Source organism: Pagrus major, chromosome 24, assembly GCF_040436345.1.
Source record: "Pagrus major chromosome 24, Pma_NU_1.0".
Classification (NCBI taxonomy): domain Eukaryota; kingdom Metazoa; phylum Chordata; class Actinopteri; order Spariformes; family Sparidae; genus Pagrus; species Pagrus major.
This window is the reverse complement of record NC_133238.1, coordinates 22031136-22051028: the sequence shown is the minus strand read 5'-3', so window position 1 is coordinate 22051028 and position 19893 is coordinate 22031136. Positions and strand designations below refer to the sequence as shown.

General features: G+C 41.1%; 2 non-coding genes across 2 annotated transcripts; one reads left to right on the top strand and one right to left on the bottom strand.

The window, feature by feature from the left end:
* Nucleotides 1-11372: 11372 nt before the first annotated feature.
* LOC140992716 (5S ribosomal RNA) lies at nucleotides 11373-11491 on the bottom strand. The gene has a single exon (XR_012178273.1). It is a non-coding gene; the product is annotated as a 5S ribosomal RNA (ribosomal RNA).
* A 337-nt stretch (nucleotides 11492-11828) lies between these two features.
* Nucleotides 11829-11947, top strand: LOC140992741 (5S ribosomal RNA). Its single transcript, XR_012178296.1, has one exon. It is a non-coding gene; the product is annotated as a 5S ribosomal RNA (ribosomal RNA).
* The last annotated feature ends 7946 nt before the right edge of the window (nucleotides 11948-19893 follow it).

Here is a 19893-nt window from a genome sequence, read left to right as displayed (position 1 = left end):
AAATCGCTCCCAAATGTGCTCCTATGCTGGCTGAACGAGACACAGCAGTCCCCATCGGATTCCGGTGAAATTTGTATTTTTGGTGAATATTTTAGTGAAAAGAGACAATGTTTCATGAGACTGCCTTAAGGCTGGCATTAGGGTTAGGGTTAGGGTTAGGGTTAGGGTTATGGAGCTAGGGTTAGGGTTACGGTCGTCTTTTGACCGATTGACTCGAAATTCGTCACGAATGTGGTCCTCTACTCGCTGAATGAGACACAGCAGTCCCCATCGGATTCCGGTGAAATTTGTATTTTTGGTGAATATTTTAAAGAAAAAAGTGGCCCATTTTTTCAATAGCTTCCAGGTCTTTGGACCGATTGACTCGAAATCGCTCCCAAATGTGCTCCTATACTGGCTGAACGAGACACAGCAGTCCCCATCGGATTCCGGTGAAATTTGTATTTTTGGTGAATATTTTAGTGAAAAGAGACAATGTTTCATGAGACTGCCTTAAGGCTGGCATTAGGGTTAGGGTTAGGGTTAGGGTTATGGAGCTAGGGTTAGGGTTACGGTCGTCTTTTGACCGATTGACTCGAAATTCGTCACGAATGTGGTCCTCTACTCGCTGAATGAGACACAGCAGTCCCCATCGGATTCCGGTGAAATTTGTATTTTTGGTGAATATTTTAGAGAAAAAAGTGGCCCATTTTTTCAATAGCTTCCAGGTCTTTGGATCAATTGACTCGAAATCGCTCCCAAATGTGCTCCTATGCTGGCTGAACGAGACACAGCAGTCCCCATCGGATTCCGGTGAAATTTGTATTTTTGGTGAATATTTTAGTGAAAAGAGACAATGTTTCATGAGACTGCCTTAAGGCTGGCATTAGGGTTAGGGTTAGGGTTAGGGTTAGGGTTATGGAGCTAGGGTTAGGGTTACGGTCGTCTTTTGACCGATTGACTCGAAATTCGTCACGAATGTGGTCCTCTACTCGCTGAATGAGACACAGCAGTCCCCATCGGATTCCGGTGAAATTTGTATTTTTGGTGAATATTTTAAAGAAAAAAGTGGCCCATTTTTTCAATAGCTTCCAGGTCTTTGGACCGATTGACTCGAAATCGCTCCCAAATGTGCTCCTATACTGGCTGAACGAGACACAGCAGTCCCCATCGGATTCCGGTGAAATTTGTATTTTTGGTGAATATTTTAGTGAAAAGAGACAATGTTTCATGAGACTGCCTTAAGGCTGGCATTAGGGTTAGGGTTAGGGTTAGGGTTATGGAGCTAGGGTTAGGGTTACGGTCGTCTTTTGACCGATTGACTCGAAATTCGTCACGAATGTGGTCCTCTACTCGCTGAATGAGACACAGCAGTCCCCATCGGATTCCGGTGAAATTTGTATTTTTGGTGAATATTTTAGAGAAAAAAGTGGCCCATTTTTTCAATAGCTTCCAGGTCTTTGGATCAATTGACTCGAAATCGCTCCCAAATGTGCTCCTATGCTGGCTGAACGAGACACAGCAGTCCCCATCGGATTCCGGTGAAATTTGTATTTTTGGTGAATATTTTAGTGAAAAGAGACAATGTTTCATGAGACTGCCTTAAGGCTGGCATTAGGGTTAGGGTTAGGGTTAGGGTTAGGGTTATGGAGCTAGGGTTAGGGTTACGGTCGTCTTTTGACCGATTGACTCGAAATTCGTCACGAATGTGGTCCTCTACTCGCTGAATGAGACACAGCAGTCCCCATCGGATTCCGGTGAAATTTGTATTTTTGGTGAATATTTTAAAGAAAAAAGTGGCCCATTTTTTCAATAGCTTCCAGGTCTTTGGACCGATTGACTCGAAATCGCTCCCAAATGTGCTCCTATACTGGCTGAACGAGACACAGCAGTCCCCATCGGATTCCGGTGAAATTTGTATTTTTGGTGAATATTTTAGAGAAAAAAGTGGCCCATTTTTTCAATAGCTTCCAGGTCTTTGGACCGATTGACTCGAAATCGCTCCCAAATGTGCTCCTATACTGGCTGAACGAGACACAGCAGTGCCCATCGGATTCCGGTGAAATTTGTATTTTTGGTGAATATTTTAGTGAAAAGAGACAATGTTTCATGAGACTGCCTTAAGGCTGGCATTAGGGTTAGGGTTAGGGTTAGGGTTAGGGTTAGGGTTATGGAGCTAGGGTTAGGGTTACGGTCGTCTTTTGACCGATTGACTCGAAATTCGTCACGAATGTGGTCCTCTACTCGCTGAATGAGACACAGCAGTCCCCATCGGATTCCGGTGAAATTTGTATTTTTGGTGAATATTTTAAAGAAAAAAGTGGCCCATTTTTTCAATAGCTTCCAGGTCTTTGGACCGATTGACTCGAAATCGCTCCCAAATGTGCTCCTATACTGGCTGAACGAGACACAGCAGTGCCCATCGGATTCCGGTGAAATTTGTATTTTTGGTGAATATTTTAGTGAAAAGAGACAATGTTTCATGAGACTGCCTTAAGGCTGGCATTAGGGTTAGGGTTAGGGTTAGGGTTATGGAGCTAGGGTTAGGGTTACGGTCGTCTTTTGACCGATTGACTCGAAATTCGTCACGAATGTGGTCCTCTACTCGCTGAATGAGACACAGCAGTCCCCATCGGATTCCGGTGAAATTTGTATTTTTGGTGAATATTTTAAAGAAAAGAGTGGCCCATTTTTTCAATAGCTTCCAGGTCTTTGGACCGATTGACTCGAAATCGCTCCCAAATGTGCTCCTATACTGGCTGAACGAGACACAGCAGTCCCCATCGGATTCCGGTGAAATTTGTATTTTTGGTGAATATTTTAAAGAAAAAAGTGGCCCATTTTTTCAATAGCTTCCAGGTCTTTGGACCGATTGACTCGAAATCGTTCCCAAATGTGCTCCTATACTGGCTGAACGAGACACAGCAGTCCGCATCGGATTCCGGTGGAATTTGTATTTTTGGTGAATATTTTAGTGAAAAGAGACAATGTTTCATGAGACTGCCTTAAGGCTGGCATTAGGGTTAGGGTTAGGGTTAGGGTTATGGAGCTAGGGTTAGGGTTACGGTCGTCTTTTGACCGATTGACTCGAAATTCGTCACGAATGTGGTCCTCTACTCGCTGAATGAGACACAGCAGTGCCCATCGGATTCCGGTGAAATTTGTATTTTTGGTGAATATTTTAAAGAAAAAAGTGGCCCATTTTTTCAATAGCTTCCAGGTCTTTGGACCGATTGACTCGAAATCGCTCCCAAATGTGCTCCTATACTGGCTGAACGAGACACAGCAGTGCCCATCGGATTCCGGTGAAATTTGTATTTTTGGTGAATATTTTAGTGAAAAGAGACAATGTTTCATGAGACTGCCTTAAGGCTGGCATTAGGGTTAGGGTTAGGGTTAGGGTTATGGAGCTAGGGTTAGGGTTACGGTCGTCTTTTGACCGATTGACTCGAAATTCGTCACGAATGTGGTCCTCTACTCGCTGAATGAGACACAGCAGTCCCCATCGGATTCCGGTGAAATTTGTATTTTTGGTGAATATTTTAAAGAAAAGAGTGGCCCATTTTTTCAATAGCTTCCAGGTCTTTGGACCGATTGACTCGAAATCGCTCCCAAATGTGCTCCTATACTGGCTGAACGAGACACAGCAGTCCCCATCGGATTCCGGTGAAATTTGTATTTTTGGTGAATATTTTAAAGAAAAAAGTGGCCCATTTTTTCAATAGCTTCCAGGTCTTTGGACCGATTGACTCGAAATCGTTCCCAAATGTGCTCCTATACTGGCTGAACGAGACACAGCAGTCCGCATCGGATTCCGGTGGAATTTGTATTTTTGGTGAATATTTTAGTGAAAAGAGACAATGTTTCATGAGACTGCCTTAAGGCTGGCATTAGGGTTAGGGTTAGGGTTAGGGTTATGGAGCTAGGGTTAGGGTTACGGTCGTCTTTTGACCGATTGACTCGAAATTCGTCACGAATGTGGTCCTCTACTCGCTGAATGAGACACAGCAGTCCCCATCGGATTCCGGTGAAATTTGTATTTTTGGTGAATATTTTAAAGAAAAAAGTGGCCCATTTTTTCAATAGCTTCCAGGTCTTTGGACCGATTGACTCGAAATCGCTCCCAAATGTGCTCCTATACGGGCTGAACGAGACACAGCAGTCCCCATCGGATTCCGGTGAAATTTGTATTTTTGGTGAATATTTTAGAGAAAAAAGTGGCCCATTTTTTCAATAGCTTCCAGGTCTTTGGACCGATTGACTCGAAATCGCTCCCAAATGTGCTCCTATACTGGCTGAACGAGACACAGCAGTGCCCATCGGATTCCGGTGAAATTTGTATTTTTGGTGAATATTTTAGTGAAAAGAGACAATGTTTCATGAGACTGCCTTAAGGCTGGCATTAGGGTTAGGGTTAGGGTTAGGGTTATGGAGCTAGGGGTAGGGTTACGGTCGTCTTTTGACCGATTGACTCGAAATTCGTCACGAATGTGGTCCTCTACTCGCTGAATGAGACACAGCAGTCCCCATCGGATTCCGGTGAAATTTGTATTTTTGGTGAATATTTTAAAGAAAAAAGTGGCCCATTTTTTCAATAGCTTCCAGGTCTTTGGACCGATTGACTCGAAATCGCTCCCAAATGTGCTCCTATACTGGCTGAACGAGACACAGCAGTCCCCATCGGATTCCGGTGAAATTTGTATTTTTGGTGAATATTTTAGTGAAAAGAGACAATGTTTCATGAGACTGCCTTAAGGCTGGCATTAGGGTTAGGGTTAGGGTTAGGGTTATGGAGCTAGGGTTAGGGTTACGGTCGTCTTTTGACCGATTGACTCGAAATTCGTCACGAATGTGGTCCTCTACTCGCTGAATGAGACACAGCAGTCCCCATCGGATTCCGGTGAAATTTGTATTTTTGGTGAATATTTTAGAGAAAAAAGTGGCCCATTTTTTCAATAGCTTCCAGGTCTTTGGATCAATTGACTCGAAATCGCTCCCAAATGTGCTCCTATGCTGGCTGAACGAGACACAGCAGTCCCCATCGGATTCCGGTGAAATTTGTATTTTTGGTGAATATTTTAAAGAAAAAAGTGGCCCATTTTTTCAATAGCTTCCAGGTCTTTGGACCGATTGACTCGAAATCGCTCCCAAATGTGCTCCTATACTGGCTGAACGAGACACAGCAGTCCCCATCGGATTCCGGTGAAATTTGTATTTTTGGTGAATTTTTTAGTGAAAAGAGACAATGTTTCATGAGACTGCCTTAAGGCTGGCATTAGGGTTAGGGTTAGGGTTAGGGTTATGGAGCTAGGGTTAGGGTTACGGTCGTCTTTTGACCGATTGACTCGAAATTCGTCACGAATGTGGTCCTCTACTCGCTGAATGAGACACAGCAGTCCCCATCGGATTCCGGTGAAATTTGTATTTTTGGTGAATATTTTAAAGAAAAAAGTGGCCCATTTTTTCAATAGCTTCCAGGTCTTTGGACCAATTGACTCGAAATCGCTCCCAAATGTGCTCCTATACTGGCTGAACGAGACACAGCAGTCCCCATCGGATTCCGGTGAAATTTGTATTTTTGGTGAATATTTTAAAGAAAAAAGTGGCCCATTTTTTCAATAGCTTCCAGGTCTTTGGACCGATTGACTCGAAATCGTTCCCAAATGTGCTCCTATACTGGCTGAACGAGACACAGCAGTCCCCATCGGATTCCGGTGAAATTTGTATTTTTGGTGAATATTTTAGTGAAAAGAGACAATGTTTCATGAGACTGCCTTAAGGCTGGCATTAGGGTTAGGGTTAGGGTTAGGGTTATGGAGCTAGGGTTAGGGTTACGGTCGTCTTTTGACCGATTGACTCGAAATTCGTCACGAATGTGGTCCTCTACTCGCTGAATGAGACACAGCAGTCCCCATCGGATTCCGGTGAAATTTGTATTTTTGGTGAATATTTTAAAGAAAAGAGTGGCCCATTTTTTCAATAGCTTCCAGGTCTTTGGACCGATTGACTCGAAATCGCTCCCAAATGTGCTCCTATACTGGCTGAACGAGACACAGCAGTCCCCATCGGATTCCGGTGAAATTTGTATTTTTGGTGAATATTTTAAAGAAAAAAGTGGCCCATTTTTTCAATAGCTTCCAGGTCTTTGGACCGATTGACTCGAAATCGCTCCCAAATGTGCTCCTATACTGGCTGAACGAGACACAGCAGTCCGCATCGGATTCCGGTGAAATTTGTATTTTTGGTGAATATTTTAGTGAAAAGAGACAATGTTTCATGAGACTGCCTTAAGGCTGGCATTAGGGTTAGGGTTAGGGTTAGGGTTATGGAGCTAGGGTTAGGGTTACGGTCGTCTTTTGACCGATTGACTCGAAATTCGTCACGAATGTGGTCCTCTACTCGCTGAATGAGACACAGCAGTCCCCATTGGATTCCGGTGAAATTTGTATTTTTGGTGAATATTTTAGAGAAAAAAGTGGCCCATTTTTTCAATAGCTTCCAGGTCTTTGGATCAATTGACTCGAAATCGCTCCCAAATGTGCTCCTATACTGGCTGAACGAGACACAGCAGTCCCCATCGGATTCCGGTGAAATTTGTATTTTTGGTGAATATTTTAAAGAAAAAAGTGGCCCATTTTTTCAATAGCTTCCAGGTCTTTGGACCAATTGACTCGAAATCGCTCCCAAATGTGCTCCTATACTGGCTGAACGAGACACAGCAGTCCGCATCGGATTCCGGTGAAATTTGTATTTTTGGTGAATATTTTAGTGAAAAGAGACAATGTTTCATGAGACTGCCTTAAGGCTGGCATTAGGGTTAGGGTTAGGGTTATGGAGCTAGGGTCAGGGTTACGGTCGTCTTTTGACCGATTGACTCGAAATTCGTCACGAATGTGGTCCTCTACTCGCTGAATGAGACACAGCAGTCCCCATCGGATTCCGGTGAAATTTGTATTTTTGGTGAATATTTTAAAGAAAAAAGTGGCCCATTTTTTCAATAGCTTCCAGGTCTTTTGACCAATTGACTCGAAATCGCTCCCAAATGTGCTCCTATACTGGCTGAACGAGACACAGCAGTCCCCATCGGATTCCGGTGGAATTTGTATTTTTGGTGAATATTTGAGTGAAAAGTCGCCATTTTTCATGAAAACGTCGGACGCTTTTTTCAATAGCTTCCAGGTCTTTGGACCGATTCACTCGAAATTGCTCCCAAATGTGGTCCTATACTGGCTGAAAAAGACACAGCAGTTCCCATTGGATTCTGGTGGAATTTGTATTTTTGGTGAATATTTTAATGAAAAGTGGCCATTTTTCATCAAAACGTCGGACGCTTTTTTCAATAGCTTCCAGGTCTTTGGACCGATTGACTCAAAATTGCTCCCAAATGTGGTCCTATACTGGCTGAACGATACACACCAGTTTTTTTATTGGATTCTGGTAGAATTTGTATATTTCGTGAATATTTCAAAGAAAAGTGGAAATTAGAAATTATTCATCAAAACTCTGAACACGCCCGATGTCGGAAGCTAAGCAGGGTCGGGCCTGGTTAGTACTTGGATGGGAGACCACCTGGGAATACCAGGTGCTGTAAGCTTTTTCACTTCTCTGTACACACAGCAGAGGGAGCTGCTGCTGCTGCTTCATTAGAGACAGCTTTCAAATGAACATTTCTCCCATAATTCCTCTTTCTTTTTAACAACCCCATATTAACTTAGTCAGGTGTCTATCTTAAGCCAAAACAAGCTTGGAAAATTCTTACAGGTACAACAAAGCAGACTCCCAACATATTCCTATCATGAGGCTTTTTAAATGATTTTATAATAATATGATGCAATAATTTACAAGCTCAGTTCTCAGTTTAATCCATCAATCCTACCTTCATAAACGTTTCTCTTATTTTGTCCACCCTGTTATGCCCCTGGTTTCTGTGCCTCAATAACACTGACTGTCTGATACAGACCGGCCTGTGTTTCTAACTGTGCTCATTGGTCTGATGAAGTAACAGGGTCAGAGGAGAGATGAAGCTACAATGACAGATTTTAGATCCTACCTGCCGTTGTTTTATGAGGGACAGGTGTGAGCGTAACAGACTCTGCTGTAAGAGGGCCAGGTTGGATTGGATTGGCAAGAAAAACATAATTACTATTTATATTGTTCATATGTTGACAGGTTTATGTCCCCTGATTTGACTTTAACGTGGCGGGGAAAGTCACAATGACACAGTAAATGTACACAAATAAAGGAAATAAAGACAACCGTGTGTTGCTTTTCACTTTATTAGCTGTTTGATTCCATTAAAATAAGCAATTTTTTTACTACATTCATTTAAACCAACAGGCTTTAATGATGAGATAATAGACCCACACACACACACGCGCGGCCTTTGTCATGTTTAATTCTTTTTTTTTTTGTAATGATGACGTCAATTAAAACATCAGAGAATCATGCATTGACAATAACTTCTCTGTTATTTCCCAGCCCAGTCAGTGGGCTTATCATAGTGAACAGGGACTCCACCTCTACATATGAGTCTAATCATTAATGCTGTGCCAGCTTTACCTTCGTATTTACATTCAGGCTTTTTATCATTAGTAGAACACTTAACAACCCTGAAAGTTGCTTCACTCGTTATGAGCTCTCCCTCATTGCCCAACTTACAAACCCCGTTGACTTTATCTTCATCATCCAGGATGAACGTATTAATTGGCTTGCATTTTTTAGTTGCTCCATTGATATCCTTCATTCTGTCATTACATTTATCTGGAGTCATGTCTTTGTCAAGGTGCTTCTGCTTGAAGGTCAGAGCAGCCCCAGAGAGCTCTGTGGCAGAGAGCAGCACCAGAAGCAAACAGGCAAACTGGATCCTCATGGTTCACTGGTGAAGGGAAAAAAAGATGAAAATTGTTCAGCAAATGTGAAATCTGTGCAGTGACTTATGCAGTATGTATTGGCTAAATGTTTGAAGTTTGTGTTGCAGAGCTTTACTGAAGTAGATTGACAGATTTCTGTTTTCTCCTTCTTCCCTTCATAACTTAATATTTTCTTCAGAAGGGCAGGAAGTCTTGTTTAAACAGTAATTTTGCTTTATTCTGGTGTCTGTGACCCTCATGAACTCCTACATTAAAACATCTGACATAGAAATAATCTCTAGCACTCTGAACTTCCTGGTGCCACCTCCAAAGTCAGAAATGCTCTGTTCAACTCAACCAGCTCAAATAGCACCAAAAAAGTTTTCTCTGATTGAAATATTATAAACATCTTTTCATTTATTGATTTATTTAATTAACCACATAACACATTCTTAAGGAAGGTTCAGTGGGGATTAGTCAGATCACAAAGCAAATCTAATAGGAGCTTTTTCAAAATAAGGTCACTTACCTTATTTGTTGCTGATGAGTGCTTGGTTGGTCGGCTGGTTGGCTGGTTGGCTGGTTGGTTGGTTGGTCGGTCGGTCGGTCGGCTGGCTGGTTGGTGGTTGGTTTGTTGGTTGGTTGGCTGGCTGACTGGTTGGTGGTTGGTTTGTTGGTTGGTTGGTTGGCTGGCTGGCTGGTTCACCCACTGTGGTTCTGTCAGGAGCTGGTCGTCTGAGTCAGGCACCAGTTGGTAAAGATGTCTTCAGTGAAGGAATTTCTCTGAAGCTACAACCTGCTTACACTGACCTCATTATATAGTGTCCAGGTGGATGGGCAACACCTGTTTGTCTATCTAATTTGAATGAAGATGAATACTAGCTGAGTAGAAATCCGTTAAATGTGAGAAATGCAGATAGAGTATGCAAAATATACACGTTGGGCAATATCACAGAATCCAGATCAGGCCAGCATGTGGCGCAGCCCATATCTGGACAGTGATGATTCATTGTTGTGTCTCTCCAGTCATAGTTTGTAGAGTATTTTAGACTGAATATAAAATCTGTCTACTTTATGTGTTATTAGCACAATCTGATCAATCACAGTGTTTTTATGTTGCTCATTGAAACCCAAGAATCAAGTTTTTGTGATGTCATAGTGTTGTGATGAGGGAAAAGAGTGGAAAAATACACACATGGGACGAGTCATTTCAAACGTGGTATCTTTGTGGCCTAAACCAAATATTTAACATAATTGGGTGGACTTCGCGTGAAAATAATAAGTGAATATGACTCTGGTCTTCTGACTTGCTATTTTGCCAGGTCTTTGTGGTCATAAATATGATTTAAGTTTTAATTTGATCAGTTCATTGGACAGTCTCAGAGCGACTTAGAAAGAGTCTAATGGTTTACTTGGTAATAGTTTATGTTCAGTCATTTATTGGTAATTTCCCCTCCCCACACTCTTAGTCTCTCTGCTTTACTTCCATCAAGGCAAATTGCACAACATGTGAAGTCAGACAGGTCACAAAATGTTCATGATCATATTTTACAACAAGCTGTTGCAGCTTCCAGTGTAAGATCATTTGAATAAACAGGATAGAGGATGGAAATATGGAGACATAAGCGTTATGCCGACGTGTTCTTGAACTTGCATATCTTGCTGTCTTTTACCTACGTTCGTTTAGATATGCCTGACCTGCCCCCATTGTAAGAAGACAGTGTTATAGTCGTGATGACACAGAGACCCACCATGTAACATGCTTATTCAAAGAGACTGATACCTGGAAGATAAAACACTACCTTCATTTGAATAAACAGACAGAGCCCACGGACAGCTCCGTATTTGAGATATGCAAGTTCACCAAGTCAAGAACACGTCGGCAGAAGAAATATCTCCTGCGACTCTAAACCGTCTGTGTATTCAAATGGACATATCTCCCATAATTCCTCTTTTGTTTTAGCAACCAAATTAGAATTTACTCAGAAGTAAAAACCAAAGACAATGCAAGTTTGAGAAATTAAAGCCAACAGTAACTCAGTTAAAGTAAGATGAACAACACAAACACATCATGACAATTCTGCTGGGTGGAAAACATCCAAAGTTTTAAACTGAGCTGTATGAACTTGTGTGAATGTTGTGAATGAACGGTTAAAGAAAAATGAATCTTGATTCTTTAAAAAGCAGTGAAGCATCTTCAAGTGCTGTGTGGTTTAGACCCAAACACAAGGCTTGATTCAATCCACACCAAAAGGAAAAGAAATAAAATGACAAAAAGGGGCAAAGTGAAGTCGAACACTGACTGGGTGCATTTACAGATAAATAACAGACTAACAACAGTGTCAAGAAAGAATACTTTATTTTGCTCAAGTTAACATATACTGTGGATCATACAGCAAGTATGATCATTAAAAAGAAGTTGTTTTAGACCATGATTGACTGTCTGCTGACAGTATGGAGTGATGAGAAATACCAGCTTCCTGTTTGTTTCTCCACTAACGGAGCAGCAGCAGCTCCCTCTGCTGTGTGTAGAGAGAAGTAAAAAGCTTACAGCACCTGGTATTCCCAGGCGGTCTCCCATCCAAGTACTAACCAGGCCCGACCCTGCTTAGCTTCCGAGATCAGACGAGATCGGGCGTGTTCAGAGTGGTATGGCCGTAAGCGAGAGGTGAAGCTACAAACAGGCCTTTTATAGATGGTGTCCATTGTATATCTGTCTGTTCTTACATAGAAACAACGTGTTTTTATAAATTCCGGGTAAGAATCTCTGATAACATTGACATCATTTCCACTGCTTACTGCATCAGTGTTGATAAATCCTGAAATATAATATAGAACAGTGTGACAATGACAGAGATAATCACTGCGTTATAAAGAGTTATTATAATATATCATCAGTAAATATAAAGTTTATAGAATAAGAGACGATCTACATGTAAAAACATCAGACTAAGAGATGTTACATCATCTATAAAAGGCCTGTTTGTAGCCTCATCTCTTGCTTATGGCCATACCACTCTGAACACGCCCGATCTCGTCCGATCTCGGAAGCTAAGCAGGGTCGGGCCTGGTTAGTACTTGGATGGGAGACCGCCTGGGAATACCAGGTGCTGTAAGCTTTTTACTTCTCTCTACACACAGCAGAGGGAGCTGCTGCTGCTGCTTCACTGGACACAAACACTTGGAGCTCAACTTTGTCACTGCATACTGTCTGTATATTTAAATGCACATTTTTTCTATATATCTGTTTTTCTTTTTAGCAACCAGATGATTACTTATTCAAAAGTATGTCCAGAGACAATACAGTCCACGGCTGGTGCAGAGATCCTTACAGCCTTTGTTTCATCCAGACTGGATTATTGTCATGCTTTCTTTGCTGGTCTGCCAGCAATAAAAATCTTCAAATGGTCTAGAATGCTGCAGCTGTAATCTTAACTGGAACAAGAACATGTTACCACATTACACCAATCCAAGCCTCATGTCAGCTTGTCCCGTCTCACCTGTCCCACCTCATTAAACCTTATGTTCCCCCTCTTGCATTACGCTCTGAGAATACAGGGCTCCTGTCTGTCAACAAAGCAAAAACACACTGTGAATTTTGTTAACTACATGCAGCAATGAAACATTCTGAGGAAAAGAAGGGACTAAGTAAATATAAATTCAGTTATGGACATTTATTTTAAAAAGGCAGAACCAATTTAATAATTTCTTGATACAACCTGTTTTTCAATTGGAAATTTCACATATGCAGAACAGAAAACGGCAGCTATCTAATTTGATATTTATTGCAATCACATTTATCAAGTTTTTAATAAACTTGGGGATGAAATGCGTCGCTGCACGATTTGTCAGTGGGATGAAAAAATAACATCAATCCTTTCTTTTACAGTATATTACCGTTTTAAGGGAAACAATATGTTGATGTCAGAAGTTAACAGTTATTTCTACAGTAATCTGTTACAGAGAAGGGAGAAAGAAGAAAAATGTTTATAAAGCAAGTGAAATCTTTGCACTGACTTGAACAATTTAGGACTGTTGCATTATTTTGGTCCAAATCATTTGTAATAAATGAAGGCTGAAAAATTTTAAATGTATTAAAGTCTTTTTCCAATTGAAATAACTATGAACTAACAATGTACAAAGCAACTCTAAGGAGCTTTTTCAAAAGAGGGTGACTTACCTCATTTCTTGCTGATGGACGGATGGAGGATGTCAGGAGCTGGTCGTCTGAGTCGGGCACCACTTGGTGAAGATGTCTTCAGTGAAGGAATTTCTCTGAAGCTGCAACCTGCTTACACTGACCTCATTATATAGTGTCCAGGTGGATGGGCAACACCTGTTTGTCTATCCAATTTGAATGAAGATGAATACTAGCTGAGCAGAAATCAGTTAAATGTGAGACGGCAGATAGAGTATGCAAAATATACACGTTGGACAAGTTCTCAGAATCAAGATCAGGCCAGTGTGTGGTGCAGCCCAATGCAGTCCTCATTGTTGCGTCTCCACTCACATTTTACAAAGTATTTTTACACTGAATACTAAATACGGTACGTCGACGATGAAGGACTATTTATCATCTTTCTTTGTCTTTCATAATGTAATAATTTGTCCCCACTCAATTATTTTATGTTAGTTGTTATCTCAATGGCACTAATGACACAAGTATCGAAGAAGATTAACCACGTAAGGTTAACGGCTTATTCAGGAAGTGTTTGATACCTGAGAAACTCTAGGCTGATTTGAATAAAGAGAAGATAGAGCACTTTTATCTAAAGGAGCGCAGGTAAAAGACAGAAAGATATGCAAGTTCCTCGAGCCAAGAACACGTCAACATAACTCTTATGCCTTTATATTTCCATCCTCTGTCGTGTTTATGCAAAAGAAATTGCAGTGGAAGCTGCAATAGCTCGTTGTACAATATGATCATGAACATTTTGTCACTTCTCTTTTTATATTATTACCTCGCATATTGTGCAGTTTGGCTCAGTGCAAGTGAAGCAGAGACATCAGCCCAGAATGGTGAGGGTAAATTACCAATTAATGGCTGAACATAAATGATTACATGACCAAGTAGGTACACCATTAGAGTCTGGGTCAGGGCCGGACTGGGAGACTTTTTTCAGGCCAGGAGTCAGTCATGTAACCAGGCCACCCTGGCCTTGCCCACACACGCACTTTCACACCCACACCTACATGCATGGGCACGCATGCACGCACACGCGCACACACACACACACACACACAGTGCATTCCAAATAGAAATCCACATACAGGACCTATTGTACAATCTAAGGTTGGAATATACAGCAACTTTTATGTCTGGGCTGGTAAATACAGTAACACAACAATCCTCAGCAAAATCCACTAACACACTTCATAGAAGAGAATAAAGGTTTTACATAATAAGTAGTGCCAAGGTTACAGCTATACATAAAAAGTCATGTCATGTAGAATATCAACTGCCTCATTGGCACATATTGTTTATGTGTAGCCTACAATATAACCAAATAAACAAAGACAACTAAGTCCAAATCAAACAATTAATCAGCTATGAGGGGACAGCCTTCGAACACATGTTCACTGAACACATGCACGCACGCACTGACAGACACATATATGCAATGTATAATACAGTCCGAGAGCATAGTTCCTAATAAGCAATCACATAATATTGACTAATATTTTATATAGGCTCTAATTATCATACCGGGGAATACTAATGAACCCCAACCTAAATCTAAGGTTGGAATACATAGCTTTCATGTTTGGGCTGGGATACATAACAGCAAGTCAGCAACAGACAGCAAAATTCAACAACACTAGCGCTTAATAGAATAATGCTGTAGTGCCAAGACAGCTATTATTACAAATGAGAGCCATTTATGTCAAATGGCAGTGCCTGGTGGTGTTCATATGTCTGCAACTTGTTGCATGTTGTTGCTCTACTGTAGAAATGATTCTGTACCTTCTGCCAACTGCTCTGCACCGGCTGCTCCTGAAGCACCAGCAGGACTGATGTCACCACCATCACCACCTTTGAATAGGAAACATGTGCTTACAGTGTTTTTCCACACACTGTAGTTCATACAGTAAGATAGTGCAGCCTATGTCTCACTTGATTTGCCCTTGTATTCATATACATAATAATGGAATGATTATATCCCATTTGTTGCACAAATAAATAATTTCAAAAGCAGTAAATAAAACAAAAAGTGGCTTGTAAATCAGTGGTTTTAAAATCCCAATCGTTATTTTAATTTCAAGGCCAGGGCCTAGTAGGCTACATGTTTACACTGTGTAAAAGTGTACAGCCTCAAGGACCCTTGGGGGTCCCTGGACCTCATACTGACAAGAACCAGTGTTTTTTTTAGATAACTTACTTGCAGACGCATCTTTTTTTTAATGGCACCATGGCTGGGGAGGGGGGGCTGAATAAATTAGTCAATTTTAGGAATTTGGCCGCATCCTCCAGCGCCTTTCTTTTTTTCTCTCTCTCCCTCTCGGCACCGCCTTTCCTCTTTTTTTTACCCGGGTTGGGGTCCATTATTGACGAAGCCTCGTCTCCTCTCTCGGTCCGCTCGCTACACACACACACCACAGCAGGTACCAGACACACGTCACACACCCCTTCCTCCACACCTGTCTGTGTGGTTGATGCGGACTGTTGGGGCGGGTGTTAATCGAAACAAACCAATCGTCTTGTCCTCCTCACATGCTACTGGCCTGAGTGGCCTCTGATTGGCCTGGCCTGCCTCTCTGACTTAGAAAAAAAAAGTCAGATAGCCGCGACGCCGGTTGACCTGCAGCCTGTTAAAAAAAAAAGAGAGAGAGAGACGCAGGCGCTTCGGGAAAACTCCCGGTTCTCCCTATGGCCAGTCCGGGCCTGGTCTGGGTCTCTGACTGTCCGATGAACTAATCCAAATAAACTAAACTAAAATACGTCTTGCTGTTGGTACTATTTTGTAGTACAATTCTCTGCTTCCCTCCAGGTGCTACTGTAATCACTGCTTCTCCACACAGGTGGAGACCTGGTGGTCATCTACTGCAGGTAACACACTGACTAGGTATACGTACCTCATACACCCCCACATCAAAAGACCTGAACTATCACTTTACGTACATTTTTTTATTATCAGCAAACTGTAAGCCTAGTTAAAGCACCAAATATAAAAGCACTCACTCTGCAGTAAAATGGTCCCTGTATGATGTTTTTGGATTAATACTACTGCTGCATTAATGTGTGTGTGTCATTTTGCTGCTGCAGATGTTTAAGGTTGAGCCCATTTTAAGTCCTTTATACACTGCAGCATAGTTCAATCTCCAGCTGGCATCATATTCGATGAAATCAGTCATATGTTCACAATATGGCTGTCCTGTAAGAAAAACATATCTCGAAAAAGTCAACTTTTCCTTTTTTTTTTTTTAGCTTTGTGACAGTGTCATTTTCAGCTAATCCAAGAGCATTTTTAAATAGTTTATTTAGCTTAAAAAAGTAGAATTTTCAGAAAAGGAGGAAAACATTGTAATCTGAAAGGCAACTAGTGACTTAAGCTGTCAAACAAATGTAGAGGAGCAAACAGTACAATATTTGCCTTTGGGATGCAGTGGAGTACAAGTACGAAGTGGGATAACATGGAAATACTCAAGTACTTCAATTACAGTGACTTACAATCCACCATGGGTTACAACTATTCAATAAATATTGCTTGTTTATGCCTCATTCTCTTCTGTCTAGGTCTACTTATTTTGATTCCATCAGAGGGAGCATACTGTTTTACAGGAGGGAGGATTGTAGTGGGAGCACTGGGATGTCAGGTGTGACCTTTGCAATGGCAAACGTCACATGGCTCACAGGTCAGGTGGAGGGCCCTTACCAGAATTTTGCTTAGGGCTCTGACTGTGCTCATTGTTCTGATGATGTGACGGGGTCAGGGCAGAGTAGCTGTAAGTGGTGGAGCAACAACGGCAGATTTTATTTCCTACCTGCCGTTGTTTTATGAAGGACAGGTGTAACAGACTCAGCAACAGTAGAACGAGGAGTCTGCTGTGATAGTCAAGTTGGATTGCTTTTGTGTTGATTAATCAAGATAATTCGAAGAGAAAGTGCAGCCCACTTATTACTCACAGGGCTAGAAAACATAATTACTAATTGTATTGTTCATATGTTGACAGGTTCATGCAACTGACTTTGTTCTCTGTGTTCTGATTTGACTTTAACATGGCAGGAAAAGTCACAACTAAAAACAATTAATTCAGTTATTAAAGACAAAAGAACATGTTTTCATTGATTATGACAAAGTAAATGCACACACAAAAAAAGGAAATAAAGACAAGAATATTGTGTTGCTTTTCACTTTATTTGCTGCTTATTTTTTTTTATTTTCACAGTTCAAATTTCCCAGCCCAATTTTTCATTTCTTTCATTTCAAACCTTTTTTTTTAAGATTCAACCTAAGTTGACCCCTCGTAGTGATAAGGCTTACCACCATCACATTTGATGAAAATACGTGCTTTTTTAGGGATACCCTTATTGTATTTACATTGAGGCTTTTTTTCTTTAACAGTACAGTCAATAATATTAAAAGTATCGATACTCATTATGAGTGTTTTTTCAGGGCCTCCGTCACAGACTTTGTTGACTTCATCTTCACTGTGCAGGATGAACGTATTTATGTCCTTGCATTGACCAGGTTCATTGAAATCCTTTCTGACTTCACATTTTTCTGGAGTCATGGTTGTGTCAATATGCTTCTGTTTGAAGCTCAGAGCAGCCTCAGAGATCTCTGTGGCAGAGAGCAGCACCAGAAGCAAACAGGCAAACTGGATCCTCATGGTTCACTGAAGGAAAAAGAAAACAGAAAATTGTTCATCAAGAGAATTTAAAATCAGAACATGTCAAAATCTGTGCAGTGACGTACGCAACATACAGTATTAATGGATTTGTTTTGTGTGGATTCCTTTCCTCCAAAACCCTACTGTATAACCACTTGCTATGAATGTAGACTCCATAACCAAAACTTTATGGGCTAAATGTTTTTGCAGTTTGTGTTGCAGAGCTGCAGTGAAGTCTGAAACTTTGCTTGCAATAATTGCAATGATGTCTGTGTCTCTCGCAGAACTCCTACAAACACAACGGTGAACAAAAATAATCTCCGGCAGGCAACTCTGGAAACACTTTGAACTTCATGACACTACGTCTAAAGCTTTGCAAAAGCTGAATGGTTTTGTTTAACTCAACCAGGTTTGATGGCACTTAAAAAATTCTCCAACTGAAATTACTGTGAACATAAAATGTAATTTTTTTCATATATTGATTGATTTAATTAATTACATAACACATTCTTAAGGAAGGTTCAGTGGGGATTAGTCAGATCACAAAGCAAATCTAATAGGAGCTTTTTCAAAATAAGGTCACTTACCTTATTTGTTGCTGATGAGTGCTTGGTTGGTTGGCTGGCTGGTTGGCTGGTCGGTCGGTCGGTCGGTCGGTTGGCTGGCTGGTTGGTTGGCTGGTTGGTTGGTTGGCTGGCTGGCTGGCTGGCTGGTTCACCCGCTGTGGTTCTGTCAGGAGCTGGTCGTCTGACTCAGGCACCAGTTGGTGAAGATGTCTTCAGTGAAGGAATTTCTCTGAAGCTACAACCTGCTTACACTGACCTCAATATATAGTGTCCAGGTGGATGGGCAACACCTGTTTGTCTATCTAATTTGAATGAACATGAATACTAGCTGAGCAGAAATCCGTTAAATGTGAGACGTGCAGATAGAGTATGCAAAATATACACGTTGGGCAGAATCCAGATCAGGCCAGCATGTGGCGCAGCCCATATCTGGACAGTGATTATTCATTGTTGCGACTCTCCAGTCATAGTTTGTAGAGTATTTTTGACTGAATATAAAATCTGTCTACTTTATGTGTTATTAGCACAATCTGATCAATCACAGTGTTTTTATGTTGCTCATTGAAACCCAAGAATCAAGTTTTTGTGATGTCATAGTGTTGTGACACGTGAAAAGAGTGGAAAAATACACACATGGGACGAGTCATTTCAAATGTGGTATCTTTGTGGCCTAAACCAAATATTTAACATAATTGGGTGGACTTGGCATGAAAATAATAAGTGAATATGACTCTGGTCTTCTGACTTGCTATTTTGCCAGGTCTTTGTGGTCATAAATATGATTTAAGTTTTAATTTGATTAGTTCATTGGACAGTCTCAGAGTGACTTAGAAAGAGTTTAATAATTTACTTGGTAATAGTTTATGTTCAGTCATTTATTGGTAATTTCCCCTCCCCACACTCTTAGTCTCTCTGCTTTACTTCCATCAAGGCAAATTGCACAACACGTGAAGTCAGACAGGTCACAAAATGTTCATGATCATATTTTACAACAAGCTGTTGCAGCTTCCAGTGTAAGATCATTTGAATAAATGGGATAGAGGATGGAAATATGGAGACATAAGCGTTATGCCGACGTGTTCTTGAACTTGCATATCTTGCTGTCTTTTACCTACGTTCGTTTAGATATGCCTGACCTGCCCCCATTGTAAGAAGACAGTGTTATAGTCATGATGACACAGAGACCCACCATGTAACATGCTTATTCAAAGAGACTGATACCTGGAAGATAAAACACTACCTTCATTTGAATAAACAGACAGAGCCCACGGACAGCTCCGTATTTGAGATATGCAAGTTCACCAAGTCAAGAACACGTCGGCAGAAGAAATATCTCCTGCGACTCTAAACCGTCTGTGTATTCAAATGGACATATCTCCCATAATTCCCCTTTTGTTTTAGCAACCAAATTAGAATTTACTCAGAAGTAAAAACCAAAGACAATGCAAGTTTGAGAAATTAAAGCCAACAGTAACTCAGTTAAAGTAAGATGAATAACACAAACACATCATGACAATTCTGCTGGGTGGAAAACATCCAAAGTTTTAAACTGAGCTGTATGAACTTGTGTGAATGTTGTGAATGAACGGTTAAAGAAAAATGAATCTTGATTCTTTAAAAAACAGTGAAGCATCTTCAAGTGCTGTGTGGTTTAGACCCAAACACAA